The sequence below is a fragment of the Nycticebus coucang genome, chromosome 7, assembly GCF_027406575.1.
Source record: "Nycticebus coucang isolate mNycCou1 chromosome 7, mNycCou1.pri, whole genome shotgun sequence".
Classification (NCBI taxonomy): Eukaryota; Metazoa; Chordata; class Mammalia; order Primates; family Lorisidae; genus Nycticebus; species Nycticebus coucang.
This window is the reverse complement of record NC_069786.1, coordinates 4169655-4186572: the sequence shown is the minus strand read 5'-3', so window position 1 is coordinate 4186572 and position 16918 is coordinate 4169655.

Sequence of the window (16918 nt, the reverse complement as noted above, 5' to 3'; positions counted from 1 at the left end):
AGAAAAAAGTTTTAATTTTAGATTTGACATAAAAGAAATAAAGAGAGATGACAGTTTCCCCGTTACATCTGATTACTGGGAACAAGCCTGCCTATTAGAGGGTAGGATGCCCAGCCCTGTGGACAGGGGGCTGCTGGGCTTCAGGGAAGCTGAGTGGACAAGGCTCCCAAGGGGAAGAAATTGCCAAATACCTTTCCTGTATTTGAAGGGGCAAAATAAAACATGTGTCACTGAAGATCTGTGAGCAAGGGGAGCATTTGTGTGCCAGCATGTGAGAGAAGGTCAGGGAACCATCACTTAGAGTCACACCAGGAAAATAGCAACTAAAACGAAACTTTATTTATAGTTTCCAAGCTCAGGGTCCAGTCCTCGTTGGGTTACATGGATTAAGTCATGTATTCACTCCAATAATTGATGAGATTGAACAGTTGCCGACCCTATTATGTACACTAAAAAAAAAATGGGGGCCACGTGGTATCAGGTAGGAGGCTACTGTACAACTGAGCCTGAGATAGGGGCAGAGCTATGGCGCAAGGTAAAAATAATCTGAGCCTTATCTTGTCTAAGAGCAAACCCAACCTGGAGGACTAGATTTGGAGAAAAGGTCAAAGGGAAGTTAGCATGGAGCTAGGTTAGCTTACAGCAGTAAAAAATAGATAAATAGAACTCCAAATACATACTGTCTCAAGTACGCAGAAGGATTGATGTGCCATGGCTACTTTTTCCCGTTTTCACTTGCGAAATCTGAGTCTCCCATAAAAGATCACATGTAGGAAAACCACGAACTTGTAGGAGTCCAGGAAAGTGAGCCCTGAGGTCAACATGAGGGAGACTGGGCCTGAGAGCACACAGTTTCTCCACATTTAGGAAGACTATGTAATATGGAAGCTCTCAAAAAGTAGCAACATTGAGGAACGAAGATGTGTTTTCCTTGAAAAACTTAGACTGGACAATTCAGACACAAGGTAAAGCTATGGAGAAAGATGAAAACATGTGGAAGAACATGGTCTTGGGGGGCTGCACAAAGTAGTTTGCTGAGCATCAGAATGTGGAGGGAAGGAACATGCTAAAGAGGCCGAGGGCCTGTGGGGGCTGAGGGAGCTGGGGGACTTCTCTGTTGAAGCAGCATTTTCTGTGCTGTCATGGTGAGGAGATGGCTGGGCACCATGGTGGGTGCCTGGCAAGGAGGGGAGGGCGAGATTTAAGGCTCACCCTGGAGAGGGAGGACTCGGGGAAAGAGTTGAGAGCGATGCCCGACCCTGGGAGGCAGGTTCTGAGGAGCTGGCCACAGGTGGTGGCAGTGGGTCAGATCAGGGGCTGGGCAAACTGGAAGGCGGGATGCTACCTGTACCCTGCAAGCTGGAGGGAGGCTAAGGATGAAGGGGGAGGGTTTCACTGGGAAACCTAGCGAAAAAGTATCTCACAAAAGGAACAGGGTTTGGGGAGAAGATGACAGATCCTATATGGGTAGGTTCACTCCACCCAGCAGAGCTGCCGAGCTGAAAACTCTGGGTTGAACATTCAGATATCAAAGTCATTAATGTCCAGGTGACAGTGAAGCCAGGCACGTGGACCAATGGTCCCTGGAGAATAAAGGTGCAAATGAAAATGTGGGCACCTAGTTAGGTTTGAATGTCAGGTTTAAAAAAAAGACTAATTTTTTTCTAGTTCATGTATGTCCCAGGAAACATTTGGGCCATACTTAGGTTAGAAATGTATTTGCTATTTTTCTGACATTCCCATTGAACTGGGTGTCCTTTATTTAATCTGGCAAGCCTGTCAGGTTAGGGTGAAGAGTATCAAAGAGGTGAGGGGAGTAGAAAGACAGGGGGAAGGGAGAAAAGATTTGGAAAGGAAAATAATGAAGGAATGACTGGAAACAGAGAAGCGGCAGGGGTCCTGCAGGAAGAACAAAATCCAAATGAGGAGGTGTTCTTACAAGAAAGGGAGGCCAGAGAGGGGAAGGGAGAGGGGAGAGAGAGAGGAGGGGAGATGGGAGGAGGAGGAGGGAGGGAGGGAGAGAGAGGGAAGGGTGAAAGAAGTTGGGGGTGGAGATAGACAGTGTTCTGGAAACTAAAGAAAGAGCAAACGCTGAAAGAGGGCCTGTGCAGTGGTGGGGAAGACCACAGGACAATCATCTCCTGGGGGAGGGGGAGGTGACTAAGATGTGGCAGGGCGGGCGGGGCTCTGTAATCAGCTTCTGCAGAAGAGCTAGTGTAGGTGACTTCAGTGGGTGGAAGAAGGAATCCCAGCTCAGGAATGAACTCCTGAGCCCCTCCAGGCTGCCCTCCCTGCAGAGCCAGGCATGTCTCTGTGAGGTTTGCACAAAGTGAGAGAGTCCTTGTCACCCTTGATTTATGAGGAGCTGAACAAGCTCAGGACAAAGAAGACAGAGCTGGTGGGACATCTGGATGGGGTCACACTGGACCCTGGTGAGCAGCTTTTGGATGCTAATTTTTGTGTAGGGCTGTGTGTGTGGTAGTTCTCTAAAAACACACAGGGAAATAAGATGTATAGAGCTCTCCCTTAGTTCAACTGTTCATTTCAAAAAACAAAACTGTGGGGAAATTAGAGATTGGGGATCCTGAGCCCCCCTAGAGAAAAACATCCAAGAGAAAAATAGAGCTTAGGGATTTAATTGAGCAAAGAAGCAGCAGCTTAGCTTTAGTATTTCAACTGGTTTTTAATAAAAGTAGCTTTGCTGACTAATAACAAGTCTGTGCAATTCTTACAGAGACAGGTCTGAGGAAGGAGACAGACAGAGCAAACTTGCCTGCTTAGAGGACAAATGGTGCAGGCTCATTGGCATGCAAATGGCTGTGTGCACCTGCAGCACAGCAAGGTCTGACAGGTAATCCATCTAGCCTGGGGGCGCACCTCTCCCTGTGAAGGGGTAAGGCTCCAGCCCTCAAGGGGGCTGGAAGGCAAAAACCCTGGGAGAGAGGTGGGTGTTGCAAAAGTCACTGGGAACAGTGTACACAACCAAACAGCAGAGGGACGACCTCCGGGGTAGAGATGCAAGGAAGGACTTCCTCGCCCATCTTCCAATGTGGGCATGGGCATCAGCCTGTTTGCCTCACAGGGAAACAAGGGGTCTACCAGCACCTTTGGACCCCCGAGGAGTGAGGCCAACCAAGCAGATGTGGTCACATCCTGTTTGGCTTAAGTTTCTGTTCCTTGTTTCTCAAGAATTCAGGGGCTCAGTATCATTAACTATCAGTTAAGGAAGAAAAGATGTGTATGTGTGTTCATACAGTTGCTAACGTGTGACACAAATAGCCCACAGCCTGATCTATGCTCAGGTCGGCATTAGCTCATAGACCTCCCACCTAAAATTGGCATAGTTCTCCAGTAGTGTTGCAGGAAGATGAGCCCGGTGGAGAGGAAGAGCACCCAAATGCCATGTTTATAGAGGTAGGGCTTTATTTCAGCTGGCAGAGCAAAAGGCATAGAAGAATTCAAAATGACTCTGCTCCCCAACTGGCTTGATCTTTCCCTTTTTATCTCCAGTCAAAAAATTCCGACCCACAGGTACCTTTCTCATTGGTCAGTTTGAATCAAGCGGGATAAGCTGTTCCAGCCCCCACAGAACTACAGGATTTCACAGAAGCAGAAATTTCCAGGTCCCAGGACGTTAAGTCTATAAATTCCTAAGAGTTGAGTCACCGTGGAGAGGACCCTGCAGGTGGATCCTTGGGGTCTCCTTGAGAAGACCTGTTCTCCTGGACCTCATCCTTCCCAGGTATCCTCTCTCACTAGCTCATAGACCCACCTAAAATTAGCACTGTGAGAACTTAATAAAAGCTGAGTGGTCAAAGACTACAGAGCTTTCAATGTCTCACCGGGGTTAATGAGGGACCCCTGGACCCACCTTTCAACTTTCTCTCTGTCTCGTGTCTTTATCTGCCCCATTCAGTCTACCCCACTTCAGCAAGTACCCCGACACAAAACACACTAAGATCTCAAGAAAACAAAAACAAAAATTCAAAACAAATGTGGAGAGAAACCTGAAAAGCATTTTTTTTTTTTTTTGTGGCTGAAATCAATGGTGAATTTCTTTTTAAAAGGTTCAGTAAAAGAAATTGTGGACAATCATAAGTGGTTCAAAGCAAGACTGAACTGAATTAATCTTGTTCATAACCTCAGGCTCTCTTCAGAGATGTTAACTTGTTCATTCCTTTGCAGAAAGAAGGGGCACCTCCAAGTCCATAGGATCTTTTAGAAAAACTCATTAAAAAGTGAATTTATAACAATGACAACTCTTGGAAGTTTTACACTTGAACATGCTCTTTATTTCTGGAGTGCAGGTTCTTGGAGATGAATGGTCTTAAAAGGTTAAATCCAGCAAATGACAGATACTTTAATCTGCAAATCAGATCAGTAAATTGACTTTCTTCTCTTACCTTTTCTTCCTACGGAACATGTGTTAAGAAACGAACCATCTGCTACCATTATGCTTTGTATGAGGGAGTGTGACCTATAGAAGGGATTGCAGATGTAAGGTTTAAAAGAACCCACTGATCTATCAGTTTCAGGTCAAATACCCACAAGAAGCTGCAGACTGCAGGCCCCAGGGGAGCAGTAATCAGGACTCTGTGTTCACAAGACATGAACGTAGTGATCAGACACAGTCATCTGAAGGCTCATCCTCTGATCTGGAGGGAAAACCCAGGGAGAAGCTGAGTTGAATGGATGAATCTAGAGAAGAAATGATGTTAGCAGACACTTCTGTTTTCCCTGTTTACCCCTTTGTTTCGTTCTTTTTGTTTCCTGATCTCCTGAGGTTAGTGTCTCTCAAGCTTCCCCTGTCCCTGCATTAATCAGAGATCTTAGTTGTCAAGTCCAAGGATGGGCTGAACGTCTCTACATGTCCAGCTTGCACCCAGGTGGGCCTGGCTGCCCTGCACCCAGGTCAAGGTCTGGTGGGGTGGGTCTTTGTCTCCACTGTCCTGGTCCCTGAGTAGGACGAGAAGTCAGCTCCACCCAACTGCACAGAATGAATGGGTCGGCAGTTCCCAGAAGGAAGCATCATGGAAGACAAAAGACTTTCATCTGTAACCCGTAGCAAAGCTCCAAACCTGGCCCTGGAAGGTATTCAGGCCGTCTGATTTGTCTCCTCACTTCTGCATCCTCAGCACTTAGTACGGGTCTGGCACAAAGGCTGATTCAATACTGAGTGATTACACCTCTTAACGTGTTTGGGCACAAATTAAGAATCTATCTGGAGCTTACAGAAGAGGGCTATTTAAAGGGGACGTAAAAATGTGCTGACAACACCACAATGGGGAAGATCACTTTATGGAAGGAATATTACCCAGAGGTTAAGCCCTAGGTTCAATAATTAAATGTATGTAATTTTTTGATATATCTCTTCTTCCTTGAAATAACTAAACAATCTTAACAACTGCCTTTGCTAAGGCAAATGGTTAAATTTTATTTCATGTAAGCAAAGGTGGGTGTAACAATCCAATTTTTACTTTATAGTAACTTGAAGTAAACTGCATATTTCAAAAACATGATGACTGAGTTGTTTAGATTACCTAGAGGGAAAACAGTCTGAAAACAGCAGCAATCAGCCAGCAGAAGGTCCTCCCAGCCTGGAGCCCCCTGCCGAGGGACCTGCGGAGAGACAGGCGGGGCACCCAGGGACACAGGGGAGCCAAGTCCTCTGTGGAGAGTCAGGTTGCATAACAAAGAAGACTTTGGAGAAGCTGTTTATAATATGAGGACTTCTGCTGATAATCAATTGATAGTTTCAGAGAGCACAAGAAGGGTTTTGGAATTTCTTAGAGAGATGCAAACTGGGTTCCAACAGACATCAATTAATCAAGTGAGTAAGCCAACTGGAGATGGATAGGAAATCTTACTTCTGCGCGTTTTAGTTCCATTATATGCTTTGCTGGGGATGCAGTGAGTGTGATACTGATCCTTCAGTTGTCAGCCCTTTTCTGAATTCAGAAAAACTCAGAACCAATTTTCTGAATGAAGGGACTTATGAGGAATTAAACTTAAAAAAATCTAAGAACTCAGGTAAACAATCTCCCTTGTCCACACAGTGTCCAGAAATCTAGTGCCCTTGAGGACTCATATTGAAGGTTCCAGCCATTGTGTTATATTTAAAAGTGTCCCAGAGGAGTCTAGCAGCTAGGGATGAAATAGGGCTTTTTTTTAGGTGGTATAGACCAGAGAAACAGTGTCAGTCCAAATATCAGGTAGGAGGAAGCAAGTGGCCAGACCATCTTAGGGCCTTTGACAGTAGAGGCCAGATGACACAAGGTCAGGGCAGTGTAGGCGTGGCCACAGGCTCTGTTACACAAAGGGTAAAAGGCCCGTCCTGGAGCTTGAATTCCTAATACTGCTTAAAAACAATCACAGGGGACGATGCCTGTAGCTCAAAGAAGTAGGGCACGGCCCCAAATACCGGAGGTGGCGGGGTCAAACTCAGCCCAGGCCAAAAACTGCAAAAATAAAAAAATAAAAATAATAAAACAATGAAAATAAACGAACCGCAGGGCTGCTCAGGTACGAATTCTCCTACCCTCTTCCACATTTTCCTCTAACTTGGCAAGTGGCTTGATCCAACTATCACCCTGCCTCACGCCCTACACTCCAGCAAGGCCTCCGTACATTGCTTTGCCTCTCCTGTTTTTAAAAATTCCCATATTCCATAGAAAATGACCTTTTGTGACACATTGGGTGTGGCTGGTTTCCCTGAGCAGGTCTGTTGAGAAGACACGGGAGTGAGCAGCAGCCCCCTGGCTAGGAAACACTGCATTACCGAATTTTATATTTAGTATTACTTTTTAAAGTAGGAACTTTTGTTTTCATTTTATAAATGAGCATACGACATTAATTTTAACGTTAACCTCGATTTTCTACTGTTCCAGGTATTAGTAACCAAAACAACCTGCAATTTCATAGAGGCAAGATAGAATATCTATTCTTAATCTCTAGTTAACAATTGAGTTAATGTTTATTGACCAGTGAAGAAAGAAAATAACATGGAAGTTTATTTTCCATGTGTGAAGGTGTGTGAAAAAAAAAAAAAGGTTTGGAGAGAGCTTGTGAGCCCTGAGGCAGATGATGCAATTAAGCGTGTCAAGGACATTTAGTAAGCTCTCCTGGGGGTCTGTAGTAATGAAGTTACTAGGCTGACCTCAGGCAGAACTTAGAAGCAAATCACATTGAGATCACCTGTGCCCTAGAGAGACAATGAAAAATAGATGCAGTATTAGTTTCTGAGACTAAAAATCCTAAAAGCCGCTAACAAGTGCAACTTTTTTTTTTATTAAATCATAGCTGTGTACATTGATATGATCATGGGGCATCATTCACTAGCTTCATAAACCGTTTGACACATTTTCATCACACTGGTTGACATAGCCTTCCTGGCGTTTTTTTAGTTATTGTGCTAAGACATTTACATTCCACATTTACTAAGTTTCACATATATCCTTGTAAGATGCACTGCAGGTGTAATCCCACCTGTCCCCCTCCCTCTACCCCCCTCCCCTCTCCCTCCCCTCCTTTTCCCCCTTCCCCCTATTCTTAGGTTGTAACTGGGTTATAGCTTTCATGTGAAAACCATAAATTAGTTTCATAGTAGGGCTGAGTACATTGGATACTTTTTTTTCCATTCTTGAGATACTTTACTAAGAAGATGTTCCAGCTCCATCCATGTAAACATAAAAGAGGTAAAGTCTCCATCTTTCTTTAAGGCTGCATAATATTCCATGGTGTACATATACCACAATTTATTAATCCATTCATGGATCAAGGGGCACTTGGGCTTTTTCCATGACTTAGCAATTATGAATAAGGCTGCAATTAAACATTCTGGTACAAATATCTTTGTTATGATGTGATTTTTGGTCTTCTGGGTATATACCTAGTACAGGAATTATAGGATTGAATGGCAGCTGGGCGAATATTTTATGAGGAGGACCCCTTGGGGCAATTGAAGCAGCTTCAAAAATACACTACTGGGACTTGATCAAACTAAAAATCTTCTGCACAGCCAAGAACACAGTAAGTAAAGCAAGCAAACAGCCCTAAGAATGGAATGGGAGAAGATATTTGCAGGTTATGTCTCCGACGAAGGTTTACTAGCCAGAATCCACAGAGAACTCAAACGCATTAGCAAGAAAAGAACAAGGGATCCCATTGCAGGCTGGGCAAGGGATTTGAAGAGAAACTTCTCTGAAGAAGACAGGTGCATGGCCTTCAGACATATGAAAAAATGCTTATCATCTTTAATCATCAGAGAAATGCAAATCAAAACTACTTTGAGATATCATCTAACTCCAGTGAGACTAGCCTATATCACAAAATCGCAAGACCAGAGATGTTGGCGTGGATGTGGAGAAAAGGGAACACTTCTGCACTGCTGGTGGAATGCAAATTATTACATTCATTTTGGAAAGAGATATGGAGAACACTTAGAGATCTAAAAATAGAACAAGTGCAACTTTAAAGATCCTATTGGCTTGGAGGGCAGCCCAAGCCCCTTCCATAGGCTGGCCATCCTGGTGAATGGCATTCTATGCCATGTATTTTTTAGAAAATGGTGTTCTCTTATTTGTTCTTTATGTATTTGCTTAACTAGAAGAAAAATGGTTATTTCCTGAGTCCCCCCCACCCCCCAAATAATAGCATTCTGGCTGAGAATGTTAGGAAAGCAGGAACACGACCAACCCTGACCCAGACACTGGGAGAATGAAAAGCACAGGGGAAGAATGGTTTGCGGAGTGGGTAACACTGCAGTGGGTGAATGTACCTCCAAACAGGAATATTCAATAGCTGCATTTGTGTAATTGTTTTTCATCTTCCCGGTTAGAAATGCGTTCTACGAGGGCACAGGCTTTGTCTTTTATGAACCCCTTTGTATTCCAAAAGCGAGTACTAGGTTTGGTATATATTCAAAGTTCAATAAATGTTGGTATAAAAATAAAAATACAAGCTGGGCATGGTAGCTCACACCTGTAATCCTAGCACTCTGGGAGGCCAGGGAGGTGGATTGCTTGAGCTCAGGAGTTCACTGGGACCAGATGGAACAACAGCAAGACCCTATCTTTACTAAATAGAGAAAAGCTACCTAGGCATGGTGGACTGCACCTGTAGTCCTGAGGCAGGGCGTGAAGCAGAGCTAGACTCTGTCCCGGTAACTCTGCACAGGCATTAGCCAGGTGGTCGGCAATAAGTACGAAGCTACTAATTACACCTGTACTGCAGCAGATGTTCCTGTTGTTTACATGCCCTGAGGAGGATGCATATTGAACCCAGGTAGTTACCTTGTTATTTCTTTGACCTTCTGTTGTCTTTGAGGATGGGCAGCCATGCACCAAGAGCATGGGCTGGCCTGACCTTCCCTGAATCTCTAGCTTCTCAGGTACGCACAAGCCCTAAGGTTTTTTTTTGTTTGTTTGTTTGTTTGTTTTTGGTAGAGACAGAGTTTCACTTTATCGCCCATGGTAGAGTGCCATGGCATTACACAGCTCACAGCAACCTCCAACTCCTGGGCTTAGGAGATTCTCTTGCCTCAGCTTCCTGAGTAGCTGGGACTACAGGTGCCCGCCACAAGGCCTGGCTTTTTTTTGTTGTTCTTGAAGTTTGGCCCCACACTCAGTGTATGGGGCCGGCACCCTGCCCACTGAGCCACAGGCACCACCCAAGCCCTAAGGTTGTATAAAATGAAGGACAGAAATTGAGTCAGTGGGCTCGGTGTTTGAGACGCTGGTCTGCTGAGTCTCATGGCCAGTGAATTAAAGCACTTCCTCCACTTCCTCTTCCAACTGGTGCCTCAGAGTCTTTTTATCTGCATTGGCTCCTGGTACAGTCCCAGTTCAGGAGAGCCTGAAACAAGAGGATCGCTTCAGCCCAAGAGTTAGAGGTTGCTGTGAACTATGATGAGGCTATAGCACTCTGCCCAGGAAAATAGAGTGAGACCGTCTCAAAAATAAATAAATAAATAATAAAATAAATACACAAATACATAAAAACAAAATAAATAAAAGTACAATTCCTAGAGTCACCCCCCTTTTCCCTATAGTTCCTCATACTAACTGTCATTGGATAATCTGAGTAATATTTCTCAAATTTTGTTGGAATGAAACATTAGAGTGGCTGATAAGATGTAGAAACTGGAGTTGATGCAGGACAAGGTGGCTCTGAAAGAACCAGACCAGCACCATCTTAGGAATTAAGTTTCACTTTCCAGACAAGCCCAGGCAAGCCCAGGCAATTCCCCAAAATCATGAGACAACCGCCCACTAATCAGGGACCCCCCACCTAACCAATCCAGAAGCACCCCCTTTGTTTCAAGCTTTGCACACCCACCCGCTCTGCCAGACCATAAGAACCCCCTGCTCCAGAGCTCAAGGCTCCTGGCTCGGATACATTGCAGCAGGGTCCCCAGGAGCCCAAGCTCAAGCTTGTAATAAAAGGCCCTTTTGCTTTTGCATCAGACTCGGTTCCCTGGTGGTCTTTGTGGGGGATTTCGAGATCTGGGCACAACAGCTCCAAGACCTGCCACCTTAACCCTGGTGGTGTTGATGCTGCGGCAGGAGGAACCAGCTTGCTGGATGGGCCGACACCTGCAGGGGGAGACACTGGGGCCTTGCCTTCTCCTCCCTGTGCTCTTCTGGCTGGTCAATTTCATGTAAGTTTCCAAGGCCTGACAGTTCACTGGACAGCTAGCTGTAACTGAGGAAGACCCCTGCACTGAAAGTCAACCTTGAGTTCAGGAAAAAGAACCCCCTGTAACTTATAACCCCCTGAGCAGAGAGCCAGACAACAGATCTGGAAGAGGAAGCCGGAGAGCTTCTCCTCTCCTGGGGTCTCTCTGCCAGGAGCTTTGGTTTTTGTATGTTTTTGTATTTGTTTCTGTGGATAAATCCTGTCTTACCACTGTTGTCCTTCATTCATTCCAATGTGAGACCAAGATCCTGAAACTCCGGTATCACAGTGATCGTGGCTGGGGGGCTGGAGTGATCATGGTGGGGAGGGGGAAACTGGAGTGATCACAGTTCTGGGGACTGGAGTGATCACGGTTTTGGGGAACTGGAGTGATCACGGGTTTTGGGACTGGAGTGATCACAGTTCTGGGGAACTGGAGTGATCACAGTTCTGGGGAACTGGAGTGATCACGGTTCTGGGGGACTGGAGTGATCACAGTTCTGGGGAACTGGAGTGATCACGGTTCTGGGGAACTGGAGAGATCACGGGTTCTGGGGACTGGAGTGATCACAGTTCTGGGGGAGTGGAGTGATCATGGGTTCTGGGAACTGGAGTAATCACAGTTCTGGGAGACTGGAGTGATCATGGGTTCTGGAGACTGGAGTGATCACGGTTCTGGGGAACTGGAGAGATCACGGGTTCTGGGGACTGGAGTGATCACAGTTCTGGGGGAGTGGAGTGATCATGGGTTCTGGGAACTGGAGTGATCACAGTTCTGGGAGACTGGAGTGATCATGGGTTCTGGGGACTGGAGTGATCACAGTTCTGGGGGAGTGGAGTGATTACGGGTTCTGGGGGACTGGAGTGATCACGGGTTCTGGGAACTGGAGTGATCATGGGTTCTGGGGACTGGAGTGATCACAGTTCTGGGAGACTGGAGTGATCACAGTTCTGGGGACTGGAGTGATCATGGATTCTGGGGACTGGAGTGATCACAGTTCTGGGGACTGGAGTGATCATGGATTCTGGGGACTGGAGTGATCACAGTTCTGGGAGACTGGAGTGATTACGGGTTCTGGGGGACTGGAGTGATCATGGGTTCTGGGGAACTGGAGTGATCACAGTTCTGGGAGACTGGAGTGATCATGGGTTCTGGGGACTGGAGTGATCACAGTTCTGGGGGAGTGGAGTGATCACGGATTCTGGGGACTGGAGTGGTCACAGTTCTGGGAGACTGGAGTGATCATGGGTTCTGGGGACTGGAGTGATCACAGTTCTGGGGGAGTGGAGTGATCACGGATTCTGGGGACTGGAGTGGTCACAGTTCTGGGGAACTGGAGTGATCACGGATTCTGGGGACTGGAGTGATCACAGTTCTGGGAGACTGGAGTGATCACGGGTTCTGGGGAACTGGAGTGATCACGGGTTCTGGGGAACCGGAGTGATCACAGGTTCTGGGGAACTGGAGTGATCACAGTTCTGGGGAACTGGAGTGATCACGGGTTCTGGGGAACAGGAGAGATCTCGGGTTCTGGGGACTGGAGTGATCATAGTTCTGGGGAACTGGAGTGATCACGGGTTCTGGGGAACTGGAGTGATCACGGGTTCTGGGACTGGAGTGATCACAGTTCTGGGGAACTGGAGTGATCATGGGTTTGGGACTGGAGTGATCACAGTTCTGGGGAACTGGAGTGATCATGGCTCAAGGAAGAGGCAGGGCGTTTTCAGCGTGTTTGACTTAAGGATACTCATGTGGGAAGCCCCTGTTGTCCTGAGAGATGAATGTGATTATTTTTCATTTGTGCCTTCACATCATATGCAAGTGGCAGATGTCGGGGCACAGTGTGTGATACAATGTGATAGAGGGATTCAAATGATTTGATCCTGCTGACAATATCAGTGTGTGGCCATGCATGGTAGAATTCAGGCAGCACTAAAGGGTACCTTGGCAAGGCTCAGAGGATCTGAACTGACCAGGTCAGAGAAGGTGCTTCCTGGAAAAATGAGGCTGTCCTGCCTCCAAGAGAGGAAAACCTGGCAAGTGCTCCCTAAGGCAGAGGGATACCTAACTTTGTTTTTAGTTCAATCTTTTAAAGTAGGAACTTTTGTCACCATGGTGGCTTGGCCTGGCGTCCTAAGAAGGCACATGTTTGCTTTCTGGATACATTTCACCAATAAAGGCCCAAGCCTGATCTTGGAGAAAGTCAGGCCCTCTCCAGACCCCCCTCAAGCTGAGTGAGGAAATGAGCCACTCTGTTCCCATCCTCCCCGGTCTGCTCCCAGGCCCAGCAAGCCCAGTGCCTGGAGCGTTAAGATGGCATCTCCTTGTAAAGGGTCACTGGTACTGGATTGGGCTGGACTTTCTGTCTGTCAGTCTTCACTCTGCTCTGAGGCCTAATGCTGTATCTACTGCTCTGTAGATTATTTTTATTTTTATTTTTTTTTGTGGTTTTTGGCAGGGGCTAGGTTTGAACCTGCCACCTCCGGCATATGGGACTCCTTGAGCCACAGGCGCCGCCCTGCTCTGTAGATTCTTGATGATGCAAAGTTCTTCCACAAAAGACAGTGAATGATTTTCAGAAAGCAACAGAGACCAACACTTCTCCTTATGTCAGAAAGCCTGGTAAAGAAACAGCCCCAGGAAGAGTGGGGAAAGCACAGCTTTAACTATAAATGCACTCAAATTTCAGAGAGAAAACCTGGGGGACTCAAGCTGAAAAGTCAATCTTGTAAATGTTTAATTTGCCTATGGGGGCAGGAACCACACACCAAGAGGCAAATTCTGGCAAACAAAGGTATTGTCAAAAGTAAATTGAAAGTTTCTCACCCTGCAGGACAAGGTATCCTCCAGGGAAAATTTATCTGAAGCTATCTAAGAGATGAAAACTTGGGCTCCAGTGACAGGTTTTTTTTTTTTTTTTTTTTTTTAATGTGTGTGTGTTTGGTTTGGTTTTGGTTCTGATACTCATGGTACTTTATTACACACATCAAACATTTTTTATTAAAAAACTCTGATTTTCTGTAATTTTATTAAAAATAGGAAACTCTGATGTTAGGGCACTGGCCACATGCACCAGGGCTGGTGGGTTTGACCCTGCCCAGGCCTGCTAAACCACAACGACAACAACAAGCACAAAATAGCCGGGCGTTGTGGCAGGCGCCTGTAGTCCCAGCTACTTGGGAGGCTGAGGCAAGAGAATCACTTAAGCCCAGGAGTTGGAGGTTGCTGTGAGCTGTGACGCCACAGCACTCTACCCAGGGTGACATAGTAAGACTCTGTCTCAAAAAAAAAAAAAGAAAGAAACTCTGATAGCACTGAAACATTTCCCCAAGATAACTGGAAGTGATGTTTACTGCCATTTTTCTCATGAACCAGCTTTGTATTTAGTCTGAAAAATCATGTTAGAATATTCCTTTATTAGATGGTCTCCATATTCACCTACTACTAAATAGTGTTTAAACTGGTTTTCTTTTTTTTAAATTTCAGATATACTGTATGGATTCATAGGATTAGGTCACAATGTATTTGTTAGGACAAGTCCCAGTTGTGGTTGAGCCTTTCACCCAGGAGGTGTGCTGTCTACCCTTTCATGGTGCCCTTAGGTGAGCGCTTACCAACCCCCCTCCCTCTTCCCACCTTTTAATTTAATTGTATTTTTTCTCTTTAGTGTGGGCAAGTAGTTGTTCATCTACTTGTTTCGCATTAGTACTGGGTACATGAGATGTTTGCCTTTTTATTCTTGTGATACTTTACATAGAAGGATGTTCTCCAGATCCATCCCAGTAAATGTAAACCTTCATCTTTCTTGATGGTTAAATGTTATTCCATGATGTACATGTACCACCGTTTACCCATTCAGGAGTGACGGATACTGGGTTGTTTCCATCTTGGCAATTATAAATTGATCTATGATAAATTTATGACCTCACTGGTTCATTCATTAACAAGTTAAATAAAATCTTTGGCATGAGTTCATTTTATATTTGTATGAAGTTATGGTTTTAATGTTTTAAACATTAAATGAGATTCATCTCTTAAATTGTTCCTCTTTCAAATTCACTGTTCTGTAAAGTGTAGGATAATATTTAGAAATAAATGCTTGAAGGTACTCTTCCATTAACTCTGTTCCCCTGTGGCTGCTTTCTTCTTTGTGATCTTTATTTAGATACCTGCCCAAGAGATTAGTCAGTGTCTAGAAAAGAATGTTTACTGCAGAAGTGATTGTGTTGATTTGGTAACAGGATATTTCCTTACAAGTTAATTTCAGATAGGTAAAATGAGGTAATGGTGAAACTAACAGGTGATAGATTAAGTGTGTACGTGACTAGAAGTGTATAAAATCAGACCCCCAATAAAGAACTTTGCTACACGCCATCCCATGCTATGTAGTCTGTTTCTTGCCTTCATTTTTTAACATTGCAGGAGCGAGCTTATCCCTGAAGGCTGCAAGGCTGTCTCTCTGCAGCATTGGCATTCACACCAACATAAAGCCTTTTGAGAATGGTGTAGAGCTCCTGTACTGGGCAGTCCACCTGGGCACTGCTGTTTGCACACAGTGTTTGTGAGCCTTATGGAAGCAGGGAACCTGATTGCATAAGGCTGTATTTCAGGAATGTTGTAGAATTGATTCATCACTAAGAAAGGAAAAAAGAAAGAAGAAGTCTGAACTCTAATAGTCCACGTGAAAGAAAGCACTAGATGATGCTTTACAAGGAAGCAGGGCAGCGTCCACGTGTGTATCATGACATGAAAGAAAAGTGACAAGGAAGTGCCTAAACCTTTACGGGTCGGTTCATTTCTATGTGGTACTGACACAGCGCAGGCGGGGCTGGCTCAGGCTTTCCCCCATGCAGGGGAGGACTTGCCACAGCTTCTCCTGGGCTGGGGCTGGAAAGCCATGTACGTGGAGAGGGGCGAGCACCAGGGAAGGCCGCAGGCCCCTGGTGAGTTGAGGGAGACCTTGGCACAGCCCACACTGCTGCCTGAGCCACCCCCACTTTCCCCTTATTTGGGGTACAGTGCTGCAGGTGTGAGCTGCCCTCTGGGGTGCACACAGATTCTGGGGCCTGAAGTGGCTTTGGTGCAGGGTACCCCATTCAGTGCTGAAAGAGGAACCCCCCCTTGTCTAGGCCTGGTCTATTTCACTTAAGCTTCCTAAACCTGGAAATTTCAGGCAGGGAAAGCTGCAACCCCAGTGGAAAGGACTGTACCCATTTTTTGGCAACACACTCATTGCCCCAGCATCAGGGGGGCAAATTGTTCGTGTAACAACTCCTAGAAAAAGGAACTAGGGTGAGAGTTTCAATTTAGGTTGTTTCCCTCTGCTGGAACCTCTGGTGCTTTTCTCTGTATTCTTTTCTGTAAAATAAATTGTGTCTTACCACTGACCTGTGGTCCATGGATTCATTTTTCCAATCCTTGAGACCAAGGAGCTACTGAAGAAGAAATTCTGGTAACTGCATCAAATCTCCCAGTTTTACATAAATTTCAAATGGTAAATCAATGGGTTTTGCAATTTAATATGGTGAACATTTATGAAGTATGAGCAATAGTTTAAAAGAGCATTTAGCCAGAGAGAAAGTAAATACATTCTCAATTGAGTAAGAAATTAGATGATAAAGGCATGGTGGAGTCCAAGTATAGATTAATAGATTAGGGAATTCGCTGTTGTTTGTGAATAGATACAAAGGCAATAACGAATGATTACTTGGTACAAAAAGTTAATTAAAATGCAAATATTATGCTCTGTTGTTTATTAATAAATAGCTAGCAAAGAATTTAGGTAAACAAGCAAGGAATTAAAACATGATTATATATTTTAATTAAGTGGTAATTCAAGACAGCATTAACAGGGATTATATGGAAATATCTGGGGAAACATCAACCATCAATGAAGGATTAAAAGTTAAGACTACATAAAACCCTACAAAAGAACGAGCTTTCAAAACAGCGCTAAAAATATTCTAATGTGAGCTATTAGGCTCTTGATATTTAACAGGTTTTAATTAATAAGCATATAATAACCCATAATCATTATCAATATTAATTAAGAATCTTTGTATGTGATATATCCATTTGGGGAAGTATTTTACCATTTCAATAATTCATAGATTTAAGGAATTTTAGAGTTGAAAGGAAGTTGAAGGTTTTCTAGCTCTCATCATGATTTGTAAATTTTGATTTTGGCTTTTAGGATGTTTTGTAAATTTTGATTTTGGCTTTTAGGGATTCCGGGCTTCTTAT